The following is a 15,855-nucleotide window of genomic DNA, read 5'->3' on the forward strand; positions in this document are numbered from 1 at the left end:
GTTGTGGCATGGGGGATCTTTTTTTTTTTTAGTTGCGTAATGTGGGATCTTCTAGTTGCAGCATGCAGACTTCTTAGTTGTGCCATGTGGACTTCTGTTTTTTTTTTTTAAATCTTTTGGCCACACCACATGGCATGTGGGATCTTAGTTACTTGACCAGGGATCGAACCTACATCCCCTGCATTGCAGGTGCGGAGCCTTAACCACTGGACCACCAAGGAAGTCCCGATGCAGACTTCTTAGTTGCAGACTGCGGACTCCTTGTTACGGCATGCATGCGGAATCTGGTTCCCCGACCAGTGATCGAACCCAGGTCCCCTGGCTTTGGGAACATGGAGTCTTACTCACTGGACCATCAGGGAAGTCTCTAAGGTTTCCTATTTTGTATAGGGATGTTTGCACAGTTGATTAGGGCTCAGAATTTTTTCAGTTCTGCAAAACCAATTATTATATGATGATTTATTATCTGTCAAGCAGAGCAATTAATCACCAAAGTTTTTTTGGTCTTCGTGGACATTAACCAGTTTGGAATTTTTTTAAAAAAATTTATTTTATTTATTTATTTAGTTTTGGCTGTGTTGGGTCTTCGTTGCTGTGCGCGGGCTTTCTCTAGTTGCGGCGAGCGGGGGCTACTGTTCATTGCGGTGCGCGGGCTTCTCATTGTAGTGGCTTCTCTCATTGTGGAGCACGGGCTCTAGGCGCGCAGGCTTCAGTAGTTGCAGCACGTTGGCTCAGTAGTTGTGGCTCACGAGCTCTAGAGCACAGGCTCAGTAGTTGTGGCACACGAGCTTAGTTGCTCTGCAGCATGTGGGATCTTCCCGGACCAGGGCTCGAACCCGTGTCCCCTGCATTGGCAGGTGAATTCTCAACCACTGTGCCACCAGGGAAGCCCAACCAGTTGGAATTTAACTTAGAAATCTTATTTTAGCGTTCTTCCCATCCCCTGATTATAAAATTCACACTTATCATATTATCTTTGGCTGGGTTTGTCATGTTATGGGTTCCATTATCAATGAGTTAAATAAAACTGACCAACTTACTATCAGTTTGTATAAGAATTATGTTTTTAACATTTTGAGAATCATTATTTGACAAAATGCAGAAATTAACATCCTTATACTTGTATCTCTGTATGTACCTGTATAAGAATTTCTTTTATATATAATGCTGGAATAAAGCTGATGGCTCATAGAATATTTTATTCAATTTGATTAAGTAGCTCCAGCTGATCTTTTTTTTTTTTAATAAATTTATTTATTTATTTATTTTTGGCTGCGTTGGGTCCTCGTTGCTGCGCACGGGCTTTTCTCTAGTTGGGGCGAGCAGGGGCTACTCCTCGTTGTGGTGCGCGGGCTTCTCACTGCAGTGGCTTCTCTTGTTACAGAGCATGGGCTCCAGGCACACAGGCTTCAGTAGTTGTGGCACGCGGGCTCAGTAGTTGTGGCTTGCGGCCTCTAGAGCACAGGCTCAGTAGTTGTGGCGCATGGGCTTAGTTGCCCTACAGCATGTGGGATCTTCCCGGACCAGGGCTCGAACCCATGTCCCCTGCATTGGCAGAAGGTCTCCCAACCACTGCACCACCAGGGAAGCCCTCCAGCTGATCTTTATCAGAATGGCTGCATCAGACTCTCAATAGCAATTCCTGATGTTTCCTTTATCTCCACATTCTTTCTCATGTTGGTAATTACTAGATTTCATCTTTATGCCATTCTGGTAGATGTAAAGTGTTCTATCATTTTATATAAATTTTCATATCTGTGATTATTAATATTAATAAAGAGGATTACATGGGAAGATTGTATTTTATTTTACATATTTTCTTTGGATTTTTTTTTGTTTTGGTCAGTTGTCTGTATCACCACTGCCATTCCTGTCTCTTCGTTGTTGCTTTCTTTTATTTTTTCAGATATTAGTTGCTTGTTTTTTCAGACATTGCAACTATATTCTCCTTAACTGTTGTCTGTTAACTTTGCCATGGTTTCTTCACTGGACAAAATTCTTCATTATTGTGTGTTCTAGGACTCGGTCCTTAGTTTTATTTTCTACTTTATCTATACTTATTCCTTTGGCAATATCATTTAGACTCATGATTTTTAAAATTTTAATTTATTTTTTATTGGAGTTGATTTACAATGCTGTGTTAATTTCTGCTGTACAACAAAGTGATTCAATTATATGTATATATACATTCTTTAAGAAATTTATTTATTTATTTATTTATTTTTGGCTGCGCTGGGTCTTCATTGCTGTGTGCAGGCTTTCTCTATTTGCGGCCAGCAGGGGGGCTACTCTTCATTGCAGTACGCGGGCTTCTCATTTCGGTGGCTTCTCTTGTTGTGGAGCACAGGCTGTAGGTGCATAGGCTTCAGTAGTTGTGGCATGTGGGCTCAGTAGTTGTGGCTCATGGGCTTAGTTACTCCCTGGCATGTGAAATCTTCCTGGACCAAGGATTGAACCCATGTCCCCTGCATTGGCAGGTGGATTCTTAAGCACTCTGCCACCAGGGAAGTCCCTACATTCCTTTTTTTTTTTTTAAATAAATTTATTTATTTATTTATTATTTATTTTTTTGCTGTGTTGGGTCTTTGTTGCGGTGTGAGGGCTTCTCATTGTGGCGGTTTCTCTTATTGTGGAGCACACGCTCTAGGCACACGGGTTTCAGTAGTTGTGGCACGTGGGCTCAGTAGTTGTGGCTCATGGCCTCTAGATCACAGACTCAGTAGTTGTGGCACATGGGCTTAGCTGCTCCGCGGCATGTGCGATCTTCCTGGGCCAGGGCTCAAACCCGTGTCCCCTGCACTGGCAGGTGGATTCTTAACCACTGCACCACTAGGGAAGTCCCCTACATTCTTATATTTTTTTCCACTACAGTGTATCACAGGATATTGAATATAGTTCCCTGTGCTATACAGTAGGACCTTGTTGTTTAATCCATTCTACATATAATAGTTTGTAACTGCTAACCCCAAGCTCTCAATCCATCCCTCCCCAACTCCCCCTCCTCCTTGGATACCACAAGTCTGTTCTCTATGTCTGTGAGTCTGTTTCTGTTTCAAAGATAGGTTCATTTGTGTTATATTTTAGATTCTACATATAAGTGACATCATATGGTATTTGTCTTTCTGACTTACTTCACTTAGTAGGATAATCTCTAGGGCCAACCATGTTGCTGCAAATGGCATTATTTCATTCTTTATTTATGGCTGAGTAGTATTCCATTGTATATATGTACCATATCTTCTTTATCTGTTCATCTGTCGATGGACATTTAGGTTGTTTCCTTGTCTTGACTATGGTGAATAGTGCTGCTATGAACATAGAGGTGCGGTATCTTTTTGAATTATAGCTTTGTCTGGATATGTGTGTAAGAGTGGGATTGGTGGATAATATGGTAACTCTATTTTGTTTTTTAAGGAACCTCCATACTGTTCTCCATAGTGGCTATACCAACTTACATTCCCACCAACAATATAGGAGGGTTCCCTTTTGTCCACACCCTCTCCAGCATTTGTTATTTGTAGACCTTTTTTGAAAAATATTTATTTGGCTGCATTGGGTCTTAGTTGTGGCACACAGGCTCTTTGTTGCAGTGCGCCGCCTCCAGAGTGCGTGGGCTGAGTTGTTGCCTCACGCAGTCTCTCTAGTTGTGGTGTGTGGGCTCTAGAGCATGTGAGCTTAGTTGCCCTGTGGCATGTGGGATCTTAATTCCCTGACCAGTGATCGAACCCATGTCCCCCACATTGGAAAGCGGATTCTTAACCACTGGACCACCAGGGAAGTCCCTTGTAGATCTTTTAATGATGGCCATTCTGACAGGTGTGAAGTGGTATCTCATTGTAGTTTTTATTTGCATTTCCCTAATAATTAGTGATGTTGAGCATCTTTTCTTGTGCCTGTTGGCTATCTGTATATGTTCTTTGGAGAAGTGTCTATTTAGGTCTTCTGGCCATTTTTCTATTAGGTTGTTTATCTTTTGTTGTTGTTGAGCTGTATGAGCTGTTTGTATATTTTAGAAATTAAGCCCTTATTGGTTGCATCATTTGCAAATATTTTCTCCCAGTCTGTAGGTTGTCTTTTCACTTGTTTATGGTTTCCTTTGCTGTACAAAAGCTTGTAAGTTTGATTAGTTCCCATTTGTTTATTTTTGCTTTTGTTTCTATTGCCTTGGGAGACTGATCTAAGAAAACACTGGTATGATTTATTTCAGAGAATGTTTTGCCTATGTTCTCTTCTAGGAGTTTTATGGTATCATGTTTTATATTTAATTCTTTAAGCCATTTTGAGTTTATTTTTATGTATGGTGTGAGGGTGTGTTCTAACTTCATTGATTTACATGAGACTGTCCCACTTTCCCAACATCACTTGCTGAAGAGACAGACTGTCTTTTCTCCACTGTATATTCTTTCCTACTTTGTCAAAGATTAACTGTCCATAGATGTGTGAGTTTATTCTTGGGCTCTCTGTTCTGTTCCATTGATCCATATGTCTGTTTTTGTGCCAATACCATGCTGTTTTGATTACTGTAGCTTTGTAATATTGTCTGAAGTCTGGGAGGGTTGTTCTCCTCCTGCCTTGTTCTTTTTCTTCAGGATTGCTTAGGCAATTCCAGGTCTTTTATGGTTCCATATAATATTTAGGATTATTTGTTCTAGTACTGTGAAAAATGTCATGGATAACTTGATAGGGATCACATTAAATCTGTAGATTGTTTGGGAAGTATGGCCATTTTACCAATTTTAATTCTTCCAATCCAAGAGCATAGGATATCTTTCCATTTCTTTGTCATCTTCAGTTTCCTTTATTAATGTTTTATAGTTCTCAGTATATAAGTCTTTCACCTCCTTGGTGAGGTCTGTTCCTAAGGGTTTTTTTTTTTGTTTGTTTGTTTTTTGGATGCAATTTTAAAAGAGATTTTTTTTTACATTTCCTTTTGATATTTCATTGTTTGTGTAAAGAAATGCAACCAATTTCTGTATGTTAATCCTGTATCCTGCTACTTTGCTGAATTCATGTATCAGTTCTAATAGTTTTTGTGTGGAGTCTTTTTTTTTATTTCTTGTTTTTTATAAATTTATTTATTTATTTATTTTTGGCTGTGTTGGGTCTTCGTTGTTGTGCATGGTCTTCTCATTGTGGTAGCTTCTCTTGTTGCAGAGTATGGGCTCTAGGCACACAGGCTACAGTAGTTGTGGCACACAGGCTCAGTAGTTTTGGCTCACGGGCTCTAGAGTGCAGGCTCAGTAGTTGTGCATGGGCTTCGTTGCTCCACAGCACGTGGGATCTTCCCAGACCAGGGCTTGAACCTGTGTCCCCTGCATTTGCAGGCAGATTCTTAACCACTATGCCACCAGGGAAGTCCCTGTGTGGAGTCTTTAGGGCTTTCTATATATAGTATTATGTCATCTGCATATACTGACAATTTTACCCCTTCCCTTCCAATTTGAATACCTTTTATTTCTTTTTCTTGTCTGATTGCTGTGGCTAGGACTTCCAGTATTAAGTTGAATAGATGTGGTGAGAATGGGAATCCTTGTCTTGTTCTAGATTTTTGTGGAAGGGCTTTTGGCTTTTCACCATTGAGTATTATGTTGGCTATAGGTTTGTCTTAAATAGCTTTTGCTATGTTGAGATATGTTCCCTCTATACCCACTTTGGTAAGAGTTTTTATCATGAATGGATGTTGAATTTTATCAAATGCTTTTTTTGCATGTATTGAAATGATCATTTGTCTTTTCTTTCGTTGATGTAGTGTATCACATTGATTTGCATATGTTGTACTATCCTTGTGACCCTGGGATGAATCCAACTTGGTCATGGTGTATGATCTTTTTTATGTGTTGTTGGCTTTGGTTTGCTAATATTTTGTTGAGAATTTTAACATCTATATTCATCAAAGATATTGGCCTGTAATTTTCTTTTTTGGTAGTGTCTTTGTCTGGTTTTGGTATCCAGGTGATGTTGGCTTCACAGAACATCTTTGCGAGTGTTCTCTCCACTTCAGTCTTTTGGAAGAGTTTGAGAAGGATTGGTATAAGTTATTCTTTGTATGTTTGGTAGAATTAGTCTGTAAAGCCATATGGTCCTGGACTTTTGTTTGTAGGGAGTTTTTAAATTACAGATTCCGTTTCACTTCTAATGATCAGTCTGTTCAAATTATCTATTCCTTCTTGATTCATTTTTAGTGGGCTGCATATTTCTAGGAACTTGTCCATTTCTTCTAGGTTGTTGAATTTGTTGGTATATAATTCTTCATAGTATTCTCTTATGATTTTTTTTGTATTTCTGTGATATTGGTTGTTATTTCTTTTTCATTTCTTATTTTGTTTATTTGGGTCCTCTCTCTTTTCTTCTTGGTGAGCCTGGCCAGAGGTTTGTCAACTTTGTTTACCCTTTCAAAGAACCACCTCTTGGTTTTACTGATTTTTTCTATTGTTTTTTACTTTCTATTTTATTTATTTCCTCTCTGATCATTACTATTTTTTTTCCTTATGCTGACTTTAGGTTTTGTTTGTTCTTCTTTTTCTAATTCTTTTAAGAAGTAAATTTTCCATTTAACATTTTCAGACCATGGTTGTCCACAGGTAACTTACTTCTTTTAAGAAGTAAGAAGTAAGTTTTGGAGATTTTTCTTGTTTTTTGAGGAAGGCCTGTATCACTATGAACTTTCCTCTAAGAACTGCTTTTGCTGCATCCCATAGATTTTGTATGATTGTGTTTTTATTGTTATTTGTCTCAAGGTATTTTAAAAATTTATTCTTTGATTTCATCATCAACACGTTGGCTTATTAGTAGCATGTTGTTTAGTCTCCATGTAATCTTTTTTTCTCACTTCTTTTTCTGTGGTTGATTTCTAGTTTATGCATTGTGGTCAGAAAAGACACTTGAAATAACTTCTATGCTCTTAAATTTATTGAGGCTTGTTGTGTGCCCTAGTATGTGGTCAATTCTAGAGAATGTTCCATGTGCACTTGAAAAGAATGAGTATTCTGGTTTTGGGGGGATGTAATGTCCTGAAAATATTAATATCAATTAAGTCTAACTGTTCTATTTATCATTTAGGATCTCTGTTGCCTTATTGATTTTCTGGCCAGAAGATCTGTCCATTGATGTGAGTGGGGTATTAAAGTCTCCTACTATTATTTTATTCCCATCCATTTCTCCCTTTATGTCTGTTAGTATTTGGGTGCTCCTATATTGGGTGCATATATGTTGGTGAGCATAATATCCTCTTCTTGTATTGATCCTTTTACCATTATATAGTGTCCTTTATCTTTCTTGATGGTCTTTGTTTTGAAATCTATTTTGTCTGATATAAGTACTGTGACCCCCATTTTCTTGTCATTTTTGTTTGCATGAAATATCTTTTTCCATCCCCTCACTTTCAATCTATGTGTGTCCTTTGCCCTAAAGTGGGTCTCTTTTAGGCAGCAGATTGTAAGCTCTTGTTTTTAATCCAATCTGCCAGTCTATGTCTTTTGATTGGAGTATTTAGTTCATTGGCATTTAAGGTAATTATTGATAGATATGTATTTATTGCCATTTTAAACCTTGTTTTCCAGTTGATTCTATATTTCTTCTTTGTTCCTTTCTTTTTCTTTTTGTGGTTTGATGCATTCCTTTTATATTATGCTAGTGTTTTCTTCTTTTTGATTTTTGTGAATCTATTGTATGTTTTTGATTTGTGGTTACCCTGTTTTTCAAGTATGTTAACACTTTCCTATATCTGCTTTCCTTCGACTGATATTCATATAGGCTCAAACACATTCTAAAAAACAACTCCCATTTTGGAAATTCCCTGGCAGTCCAGTGGTTAAGGCTCTGCACTTTCACTGCTGAGGACATGGGTTCAATCCCTGGTCAGGGAACTAACATCCTACAAGCCACAGAGTGTGGCCAAAAAAAAAAAAAAAAAAGGCATGTAAAAAAACTACACTTTCTGTGCTTCCCTGGTGGCTCAGTGGTTAATAATCCACCTGCCAATGCAGGGGACATGGGCTCAAGCCCTGGTCCAGGAAGATCCCACATGTCCCAGAGCAACTAAGCCTGTGTGCCACAAATACTGAGCCTGCACTCTAGAGCCTGTGAGCCACAAATACTGAAGCCTGCACACCTAGAGCCCATGCTCTGCAACAAGAGAAGCCACTGCAATGAGAAGCCTGCACAACAAAGAGTAGCCCCCACTCACTGCAACTAAAGAAAGCCCGCACGCAGCAGCGAAGACCCAATGCAGCCAAAAATAAATAGAGAAATTTATTTAAAAAGCCCTATACTTTCTTACTCTCCTCCTCCACATTTTATGATTTTGATGTCCTCTTTTACATCTTCATGTTTATCCTTTTGCTATTCATTTTGGTTATCATTGTTTTCACAAGAAATTTATTTTTATTTTTAATCTGTATACTGGCTTATTGAAGTGATTTATTTTCCAATTGTGATTTCCTCTTTCCTATAGCTTCTTGCTTCTTTTTCATTTAGAAAAGACCTTTCAGTATTTCTTTTAGGATAGGTTTAGTATTGCTTTTTTTTTTTTTTTTTTTTTTTTTTTTTTTTTTTTGCAGTATGCGGGCCTCTCACTGTTGTGGCTTCTCCCATTGCGGAGCACAGGCTCCGGACGTGCAGGCTCAGTGGCCATGGCTCACGGGCCTAGCCGCTCCGTTGCATGTGGGATCTTCCTGGACCGGGGCACGAACCCGTGTCCCCTGCATCGGCAGGCGGACTCTCAACCACTGCGCCACCAGGGAAGCCCTAGTATTGCTTTTTTCTTTTAGTTTTTGCCTGTCTGAGAAATTCTTTATCCTCCTTCTATTCTAAATGATAATCTTGCTGGGTAGAGTATCCTAGGTTGCAGATTTTTCCCTTTCAGGACTTTGAATATATCTTGCCACTCCCTTCTGGCCTGCAACATTTCTGTAGAGAAATCAGCTGTTTGTCTTATGGGGGTTTCCTTGTAGTTAACTCTTTGTTTTTCTCTTGCTACCTTTAGAATCCTCTCTTTATCTTTAACTTTTGCCATTTTAATGATAATATGTCTTGGTGTAGGTATATTTAGGTGCACCTTGTTTGGGACCCTCTGTGCTTCCTGTACCTGGGTATCTGTTTCCTTCTTTAGGTTTGGGAAGTTCTCAGCCATAATTTCTTCAAATACATTTTTGATCCCCTTTTCTTTCTTATCCTTCTGGAATTCTTATTATGCATAGATTGGCATGCTTTATATTATCCCATAGGTCTCTTATATTGCTTTCATTTTTTTTTCCATTTGGCCTTCTGTCTGCTCTTCTGATTTGGTGATTTTTATTAGTCTGTCTTCCAAATCACTTATCCATTCTTCTGCATTATTCAATCTGCTATTCATTGCATTTAGCTCAGCTTTTGTCTTGGCAAATGAGCTTTCTAATTTTTCTTGGCTCCTCTTTATAGTTTCTAGTTCCTTCTTACAGTAATTTGCATTTCTATTGATAGCCTTTCTTAATCCATTCAGTATTTTCCTTATCTCCTTTTTGAGCTTGATGTCTATCAGAGTGAAGAGGTCTGTTTCACTGTTTGTTCTTCTAGGGCAGTTCTCTTGATCTTTTAACTGGAAGTGGTTCCTCTGCTTCTTCATTTTACTTATGTTTCTCTTACTCTGTGTGTTTAGGAGAAACAATTATCTACTGCGGGCTTGGAGGGCCATTTTTATGTCAGCGGATCCCTGTATAGCCTGTGTGGGTTTAATATTTTTGGTGCAAGGGCTCTTTTTAGTATGGATGCCTGCTGCCTCTTTCCTCAGTGTGTCCTGGCTGTTATCCCCTTGGTACAGGGTATGACTGGTGTAGTGGTGACCATAGCCTACACTGTTTAGCAGGACTTCCTCTTTGCTCTGTGGTTGTCATAGCTCTGTCGAGGGCAGGGTTTGCTCCCTATTTGTTGGAGTAGAAGCCCCCAGATCCATTTCTGAGCTGTCTCTGAGCTGTGGTGCAAGGTAGGGAGGATTGGAGCACTCTCGCTGGGAGAGGAGCAACTGATTATTCCTCTGCCAGAGCTGTCCACTGGTGAGTGCACTCTGTTGTGTCACCTGTCAACTGTTGTGTGGGCTCACAAAGTACACTGTTGATGTCACTGCCCTTGGGCATCCTCAACCATGGGAATGCTGGCAATCTACTCTGGTGTCCCTCAAGCATTGTTTTCACAAGAGCACCAGTGCAGATCCACTGAAGTCATGTCCTAGGACTGCAGTAGTCATGTACCTGGACCCACCGTGGGAGGTGTGGAGGCAGCCCAAGTATCATGATTTTAAATGGTATTTATATGTCAACAATTCTCTTATTTACAACTCCAGTCTATACATTTCTCTCAAACAAATATATCCAACTGCCTACTAGACATTTCCCTGGAAATGACTGATAGACATCCATAACTTAATATATTTGGATTACACACTTGATTTTTCTCCCACAAATCTGGTCTTCTCACATTTTTCCCCATTTGGTTTGAAGATAACTCTGTCATCTTCATTGCTGAAGCAGTAAGTCATTCTTGGCTCATTTTCTTTCAGATCTTAGGCCAACACTAATATATGAATTTTATTATAATAATTTTTTCATCAACAGGTATGTATTGAGCACATACTATGTACTAGACACTCTTCTAGGTAGTGGATATAGAGTAGTCCTCCCTACCATCTGTGGGGTGTATGTTCCAAGACTCCCAGTGGATATCTTGAACCTCAGATAGTACCAAACCCTATATGTATGTTTTTTCCTATAATAATAGGCAGATACTATATAGAGCATACACTGGACAAAGGGATGATTTACATCCTGGGTGGGACAGAGTGGGTTGGCACAAGATTTCCTCCTGCTACTCAGAACGGTGCACAATTTAAAACTTAATGAATTATTTATTTCTGGAATTTTCCATTTAACATTTTCAGACCATGGTTGTCCACAGGTAACTGAAACTGCAGAAAGTGAAACCATGTTATCATAAATGGGAGACTACTGTATATTACTGAACAAAATAGACAAGTAGCCCAACTCCTGAGAAACTTATATTATGAGGAGAGGCAAAAAAAAATAAGAAAATAAGAAGTGAACTATATTTAAAAAGGTGAAAATAATATATGCTTTGGCATAAAGAAATAGTGGAACAGATTAAGAGGATAAAGAATATGTGAGGAATGAGAGGCACACATTGCAATATTAAATAGCTAAATAGGATAAGCATGGTAAGTCTCATTAGGAAGTTAAATATAAAAAGACTTGAAGCATGTGAGGGAGTTAGCTTAGTGATTTTCAGGAGGAAAACATTTCATGAAGAGGGAAAATCTAGAGCAAAAACCCTAAGGAAGATAGGTGCTTAGTGTCCTCAATGAACATTACAGAGGTTGGTGTAATTGAGAAAGAATGGTCAGAAGAGTAGTAGGAAATGAGGTCAGGGTGGTAATGGGAGAACCAGATACTTTGGGTTTTGTTAAGGTAAGACTTTGCCTTGTACTCTGAGTGAAATGGGAAGCTAAATCTTCTTCTTTTTTTTTTTTTTGAGGTACGCGGGCCTCTCACTGTTGTGGCCTCTCCCGTTACGGAGCACAGGCTCCGGACGCGCAGGCTCAGCGGCCATGGCTCACGGGCCCAGCCGCTCCCTGGCATGTGGGATCCTCCCGGACCGGGACACGAACCCGTGTCCCCTGCATCGGCAGGCGGACTCTCAACCACTGCGCCACCAGGGAAGCCCTAAATCTTCTCTTTTTAGGACAGGAGTGACATGGCTAAGGTCCGTCTGGATGCCATGTTGAAAATATAATATAGGGAGGGAAGGGTAAAAGCAGGAAGATATGATAAGAATCTGTTTCAGTAATCCCAATGAGAAATTATGATTACTTTAACCAGGGTGGTAGTGGTCAAGAAAATAAAATAGTCAGATACTCAATATTTTTTCAACTGTTGAAAAATTTCAAAACTACAGAAAACTTGGAAGAAAAGACCAATGAATATTCATATATTTTCAACTTAGGTTCACTCATTGTTAACACTTGCCACATTCTCTCTCTCCATATCTATCTATCTATCCACCTCTCTATTGCTATACAGATATAGCAGAGAGAGAGAGAGAAATATTAAATTATTTTTACAATGTTACACAAATTTTACAAATATTAAACTATTTTATAGTTAATTAAAGACATAATAACAATTTTCTGCAAAACCTCACATACCTGACTCCTAAGAACAAAGGCATACTGTGATGGTTAATTTCACGTGTCAACTTGACTGGGCCATGAGGTGCCCAGATACTTCATTAAACATTATCCTAGGTATGACCGTGAGGGTATTTCTGGATTAGGTTAGCATTTGAATTGGTAGACTGAGTAAAGCAGATTGCCTTCCCCAACATGGGTGGGTCTCTACCAATCTATTGAAGTCCTCAGTAGAACAAAAGGCTGAGCAAGAGCGAAATTACACTCTGCCTGATGACCTTTGATGTAGGAACATTGGTCTTCTGCTTTTGTACTGAGACTGGAACTCAACACCATCAGCAGCTCTCCTGGTTCTCAGACTTTCAGAATGCAGATCTTGGGAGATTGCAGCCTCCATAATCACAGGAGCCAACTCCTTGTTATTTTTTTCTTTATTCTTCTGTTTAAATTTTAGATTAAGATTATCTAGTTTTCTTAAAAATCCAACTAAAATGTTGATGTCAATGAATTTTTAAAAATTTTTTTTGATGTGGACCATTTTTTAAAGTCTTTATTGAATTTGTTACAATATTGCTTTTTTTTTAATGTTTTGGTTCCTTGGCCATGAGGCATGTGGGATCCTGGCTCCCCAATCAGGATCGAATCCACACCCCCTGCACTGGAAGGCAAAGGCTTAACCACTGGACCACCAGGGAAGTCCCTGATGTCAATGATTTTTAATTCATGGATTAATTTGGGGAATTTTTATTTTATATTAATGAATGTCATCTAAGCATAGAATGTTTCTCTATAATTTTCTCTGTACTTTAATGGTGTATTATATTTTTCTTCATGACATCTTGTATATTCTTAGCTAATTCCTAGATGCTTTTTAGCTTTTAAAAAATATTGTGAAAGATATAGTAAAATGTTTTCAGCTTATTGATAAGGTAGTGAAATACTTGAAAAAAATATTAGAGTCACTCCATCTGACTGGACTTCATTAACCAAAAATCATGGAGAAAATAAAGCAAGATGAGTACCAAATAAATAGAAGGAATTTAAGAAGAAATGGACAATAGGTATAAATGAGAGAGTAAAATAAGCAGGTAATCAAAATAAACTTAAAGCAGAATTCTTATACAAACTACTGGAAAAACTAGATTCTAAACCTCTGCACTAGTGAGCCACAGACCTTACAACTCTCATCCAGCTTGTGTGGGAATGAGTTTCTTCATTTATAAAAAAGGGACTAAACTACATTATCTTCCAGGTCTCATTCAGCTCTGAGATTCTAAATAGAATTGCCTTGAACTGGATAATACTAATAACTTAAGTCTTTTTTTTTTCTTTTTTTCTTTTTGCCACACCATGCGGCTTGTGGGATCTTAGTTCCCCAATTAGGGGCTGAACACACGTCCCTCAGCAGTGAAAGCACAGAGTACTAACCACTGGACAGCCAGGGAATTCCCCAATAACTTAAGTCTTAAAATCAAATCCAAAGCTTTAAAAATTCCTGTTTCTTTAAATTTTGTTAAGCAATAGAAGTGTAATCTTTACAAATAGCAGTACTTCTACTCTTTCAAGCAAAAGTTTTGCAGAATTCAATTTGAAAGTAAATCCAGGTCATTTCTCCAAAGTCAAACTGATGGTGGCTGTTGACCAAGAAAAACATTATGGAAATCCATCTCCTACAGTTCATGCAGGGGTCTCAGACTCACACTATTCCCTGATAGGGTGTAGCGTATCCTAAGTAACTGTGACTGACTGGAGTACCTACCTTTCATTTGGATTTTCCAGGACAAGGATACTGCCAGATGCAGTGAAATACTATTAATATTTTAAAGTTGATCTTGGTTATAGAATACTTGCTGATATTTGCCTTTTGCTTATGTTGGTTTTTCTAGGTAGATTATTTCATCAGTAGTAAAAAATGATAGTTTTATCTCTTCCTTTTTCTATCTTTTTTTTTCTTTATAATAATGCATGTAAAATTTCTATGTTAAGTGTAATTTCTGCTGTAGTTTTGTTTTTGTTTGTTTGTTTTGGCCACACCACGTGGCTTGTGGAATCTTAGTTCCCTGACCAGGGATTGAACCCATGCCCCCTGCAGTGGAAGCGCAGAGTCCTAACTACTGGACAACCAGGGAATTCCCTCCCGTAGGTTTTTAATATGTAATTTTTCCAGGTAAAGAAGTTTTCCTGGGACGTCCCTGGTGGCACAGTGGTTAAGAATCCACCTGCCAATGCAGGGGACATGGGTTCAGTCCCTGGTCCGGGAACATCCCACATGCCACAGAGCAACTAAGCCCGTGTACCACAACTACTGAAGCCTGTGCACCTAGAGCCCCTGCTCCTCAACAAGAGAAGCCACCACAATGAGAAGCCTGTGCACTGCAACAAAGAGTAACTCCTGCTCACCACAACTAGAGAAAGCCCGTGTGCAGCAACAAAGACCCAGTGCAGCCAAAAATAAATTAATAAATTAATTTAAAAAATAATAAATAAATTTTTTAAAAATAAAAATAAATTTAAAAAGGATAATATTGGTCTTTCCTACAAATGACCTCCAAAAAAAAAAGAAAAAGAAAAGAAATTTTCCTGAGTTATTTTTAATCAGAATTTAAAAATTTGAATTTGCTGAATGTTGTAATGGGTTGAATGGTAGCTACCAAAAAAGATGTGTCCATGTCTTAATACCTGGACCCTCTGAATATTACCTTATTTTGAAAAAATAGTCTTTTTAGATATAATTAAATTAAATTAATGATCTGAAGATGAGAACATCCTGGGTTACTGAGGTGGACCCTAAATACAACAGCTAATTTCCTTATAAGAGATGGAAGAAAACACAGAGAAGGGGAGAGATCCATGTGAAGATGAGAGAGAGAGATTATAGTGATACAACCACCAGGAATGCTGACAGCCACCAGAAGAGGTAAGGAATGGATTCTCACCTAGAGTCTTTGGAGGGAGTGAAGCATTGGTAACACCTTGATATTATAATCTGGCCTCTAGAACTGTGAGAGATATATTTCTGTTGTTTTAAGTCATCAAGTTTGTGGTAATTTGTTACAGCAGCCCTAGGAAATTAATACAAATGCTTTTCTACATTATTTGGTTTTTATCTTTTATTTATGTAATCAATGTTCAAGGCCAGAATCAAACAACTGCAGGTACTTTATTTTGGGAGGATAGTCATAAGAAAAATTACATGCTTAAAAGATTTTTGGTAGGGTTTAAGTAGTAAGCTGCACAAAACTAACTAGTAAAACAGTTTCCTCTGAGAATTCCATTATACACCAGTCTAGTTCTGGAGCTTCCTCTATCACCGAATAGCCTTTGTGCCCAGAATTTTGGAGAGAAGACACTAAATAAGTGCTCCAGGAATTAGGGAATCAGTTTAAGAAGTAATACACTTGACCTTAAGACCTCTATTTTTAGAAATGACTGAAAGTGTGAGAGCTTAAAAGGTGCTGGGTAACTCAAAAGAAGTAGTTTACCCAAATCATTATCTACAAAAATGACCACATTGCCTCATTTTCTAACATATAACTCAGAAAATCTGTTTAAGCAATAACATAAATCCAACCTTTATCAAAATTGAGAGAAAACATGCTCTAATTAGAAATGATGTAATCAGAAAGAATGTAGAATGACCTTCAGTAGCGGATATCAGTTTACTCAACATCAGAGAGGTCACA

The sequence above is a fragment of the Grampus griseus genome (assembly GCF_964374135.1).
Source record: "Grampus griseus genome assembly, chromosome: 3".
Taxonomy (NCBI): domain Eukaryota; kingdom Metazoa; phylum Chordata; class Mammalia; order Artiodactyla; family Delphinidae; genus Grampus; species Grampus griseus.